Here is a 4067-nt window from a genome sequence, read left to right as displayed (position 1 = left end):
TTACGTTTTCTACCTCATCCTCGAGGACACATCGACGGAAAATGTCGTCGGCGCCTCTTTGGAAAAGTAGAGGCTCATCCCAATAGTAATGTTTAAGATCGTAGAAGAATTTTTTCTTTTGTTGGTAGGTCAAGTCTGGCGGAAGCACCATAGCTGCTAAGTAGTTGACGAAGTCAGCGTACCATGGTAGTATGGTTTTGGTGTAAATTGCTTCCACTACCTCGTTTGTTTTGGTAGCCTTATAGGTTAACACATCTTTAGCTGTATTGCTTCCCAGTTGGGCTATGAGTCTTTCGTATGGAAAATCTTCGTTTATAGGCACTCGTTCAGGTTCAATACCTTCCAATCTTGACAAGTGATCGGCCACGACGTTTTCAGTGCCCCTTTTATCCTTGATTTCTAGGTCAAACTCTTGTAATAGTAATATCCACCTTATGAGTCTTGGTTTGGCGTCCTTTTTGTTTAACAGGTACCTAATTGCAACATGATCGGTTAAGATAATTATCTTTGCTCCTACTTGGTAGGAACATAATTTATCCAGAGCGAACACTACGACTAAAAGTTCCTTCTCTGTGGTGGCATAGTTCATTTGTGCAAGGTCTAGGGTTCTACTTGCATAGTATATTGCATGAAGTTTCTTATCACTTCTTTGTCCTAAGACTGCGCCTACAACATAGTCACTAGCCTCACACATGATTTCAAAGGGTAATCTCAAATCGGGCGGTTGCATGATAGGTGCAGTAATAAGAGCTGTTTTCAGTTATTCAAACGCCGCTAGGCATTTGTTGTCAAAGATGAATTTGGCGTCTTTCATCAATAGGTCAGTCAATGGTTTGGTGATTTTTGAGAAATCTTTAATGAATCGCCGGTAGAAACAGGCATGTCCTAAGAAGCTTCGTATTTCTCTTACGGTTTTCAGAGGTTGGAGGTTTTCTATAACTTCTATTTTAGCCTTGTCGACTTCAATCCCCTTGTCGGATACTATGTGTCAGAGTACGATTCCTTGTCGGACCATGAAATGGCATTTTTCCCAGTTTAGCACGAGGTTCACTTTTACGTATCTTTTTAGTACCATTTAAAGATTCGATAAGCAGCCTTCAAAGCTCTGTCCGCATACAGAGAAATCATCCATGAAGACTTCCATGATGTCATATATGAAATCAGCAAAAATTAACATCATGCATCTTTGGAATGTTGCGGGAGTGTTACACAGTCTGAATGGCATTTGTCGGTAGGCGAATGTACCATAGGGGCATGTGAAGGTCGTTTTCTCTTGGTCGTCGGGATGAATAAGAATTTGAAAAAATCTCGATTAACCGTCTAGGTAGCAGAAGTGAGAATGCTTAGCCAATATTTCAAGCATTTGATCGATAAACAGTAAAAGAAAATGATCCCTCTGAGTGGCTTTGTTTAATTTTCTATAATCAATACACATTCTACTTCCAGTAACCATTCTTTGTGCTATAGATTCTCCTTTTTCATTATTCACAACTATGACGCCTCCATTCTTTGGTATGACATGTACTAGCCTGACCCATTGACTATCGGATATCGGGTAGATAATACATGCTTCTAACATTTTTTGCACTTCTTTCTTTACTACATCACTCAGAATGGGATTTATTCTTCTTTGATGTTCTCTAGAGGTCTTACTGTCTTCCTCTAGCATTATGTAATGCATGCATATGGAAAGGCTTATTACTTTTAGATCTGAGATATTATAGCCTAAAGTAGTGGGGTGTTTTCTCAAAATATGTAAAAGCTTTTCGGTCTCTATCTGCCCTAAGTATGCATTTACTATTACAAGTCGCTCAAGTTCAGTGTCTAGTAATTCGTACCTTATATTTTTGGGTAACATCTTAAGTTCTAGGGCTGGTTTCTTTGGGCAAGGCATATGATCGGGCGTTAGTGCTAGGCATTCGCTTAGGCGGTCATCTTGGTATTCCTTACTTAAATTTTCATCTTCAAAAGTATGAGGCCTTGGAATTTTCAGTATTTCAGAGTATGATGTTTGTTCATTCTCCATCTCTCTTATGCATTCGTCGATGACATCTAGTAGACAACAGGTATCATCTATAGCTGGTGCCTTTAGGAATTGTGTCAAAATGAATTCGAATTTTTCCTCACCAACTTCAAAGGTTAGCTTGCCTTTCTTAACATCTATAATAGCTCCGGCTGTAGCTAGGAATGGTCTTCCTAATATGATAGGGATGTTGGAATCCTCTTTTATATCCATGATTATAAAATCAGTAGGAATATAAAATTGTCCCATGTGTACCAGAACGTTTTCTAGCATACCTAAGGTAAATTTAACAGAACGATCTGCAAGTTGTACGGACATCCTCGTAGGTCTTAGTTCTCCCATTTTTAGCATTTCGCATATGCACAAGGGCATTAAACTAATATTGGCTCCTAAGTCGCATAGTGCTTTGTCAATGACAAACTTTTCGATTACACAAGGTATGGAGAAACTACCTGGGTATTTCAGCTTAGGAGGCATATTGTTTTGTATTATGGTGCTACACTCAGCAGTAAGTGTAACAGTTTCGTTATCCTCTATCTTCTTCTTGTTAGATAAGATTTATTTGAGAAACTTAGCATATGGGGGCATTTGAGTGATGGCTTATGTAAAGGGTATTGTGATATTCAATTGTTTTCGAAACTCTACGAATTTTTTAAATTGTCCTACACTTTTAGATTTAACAAATCTTTGAGGATAAGGGATATGGGATTTATACGATGGTGGAGGCACATAAGGTTCTTCTTTCTCTACGGCCTCTTTGTTTTTAACTTCCTCTTGTTCGTCTTACTTCTCAGTTACCTTAGTGGGGTCTTGATGCATGGATGAGTTTTAAGTTCTAGGGTCGACAGGTCGGTCTAGTTCTGTCCCACTTTGTAGTATAATAGCATTTGCATGACCTTTCAGGTTTGGTTGCGGCTGTCCAGGAAATGTTCCTGCAGGAGCAGCAGTAGGTGCTTTTTGTTGAGCCACTTGCAAGATTTGTGTTTCCAACATTTTGTTGTGGGTGGCGAATGCGTCTACCTTGTTTGCTAACTGCTTGATTTTCTCACTAGTGTGTATGTTTTGATTTAGGAATTCCTTATTTGTTTGGGCTTGGATAGCTATGAAGTTTCCCATCATTATTTCTAAGTTTGATTTCCTAGGAGAATTTTGAGTATTTGTGGCAGCTTTATGATATCCTGGTGGTACAGCAGGTGCTTGGTTAGGTGCATACAATGTATTATTATTTTTGTATGAAAAGTTAGGATGGTTCTTCCAACCTGGGTTATAGGTGTTTGAGTAAGGGTTTCCTTGAGCATAGTTCACCTGGTCTGTAGAGGTTCCTGTCAAGAGTTGACATTCTGGGGAAGTATGCCCTTGAACTCTGTATATCTCGCAGTTTGGTGCTACGGCAGCCACGGTGGTTGCCGGTTTTATGGTCAAGCTGTCTATCTTTTGAGTAAGAGCATCTACCTTAGCATTGACATGGTCAAGACTGCTTAATTCGTACATGTTGCCCTTCGTTTGAGGTTTCTCTACAAAGGTTCTTTTGCTTCCCCATTGGTAATGATTCTGGGCGATACTTTTGATGAGTTGATAGGCTTCATTGTATGGTTTATCCATCAGTGCGCCACCTGTGGCGGCGTCTATTGTCAATCTTATATTGTACAAGAGACCGTTGTAAAAGGTATGGTTGATCAACCATTCTTCTAGACCGTGATGTGGACAAAGCCTCATCATGTCTTTGTATCTCTCCCAAGCTTCAAAAAGTGATTCATTATCCTTTTGTTTAAACCCATTTATTTGGGCTCTTAGCATAACCGTCTTACTAGGTAGGAAATATCGGGGTAAGAAGACTTTCTTCAACTCGTTCCACGTAGTGACAGAGTTGGATGGTAGAGACTGGAGCCAAGCTCTAGCTCTACCTCTTAATGAAAATGGGAAAAGACGTAGTCTTATAGCTTATGGGTTGACACCATTCGCTTTCACTGTGTCTGCGTATTGAAAAAATACTGACAAATGTAGGTTCGGGTCCTCCGTGGGACTACCTGAAAATTGGTTTTGC

At 39.7% G+C, this 4067-nt stretch overlaps 1 non-coding gene across 1 annotated transcript; it reads left to right on the top strand.

Moving 5' to 3' along the window:
• The first annotated feature begins 3713 nt into the window (after positions 1-3713).
• Positions 3714-3820, top strand: LOC127077720 (small nucleolar RNA R71). Its single transcript, XR_007787501.1, has one exon. It is a non-coding gene; the product is annotated as a small nucleolar RNA R71 (small nucleolar RNA).
• The last annotated feature ends 247 nt before the right edge of the window (positions 3821-4067 follow it).

This window comes from Lathyrus oleraceus, chromosome 4, assembly GCF_024323335.1.
Source record: "Lathyrus oleraceus cultivar Zhongwan6 chromosome 4, CAAS_Psat_ZW6_1.0, whole genome shotgun sequence".
NCBI classification, from domain to species: Eukaryota; Viridiplantae; Streptophyta; class Magnoliopsida; order Fabales; family Fabaceae; genus Lathyrus; species Lathyrus oleraceus.
The sequence above is the reverse complement of the archived record's forward strand: the minus strand, read 5'-3'. Positions and strand labels throughout refer to the sequence as shown.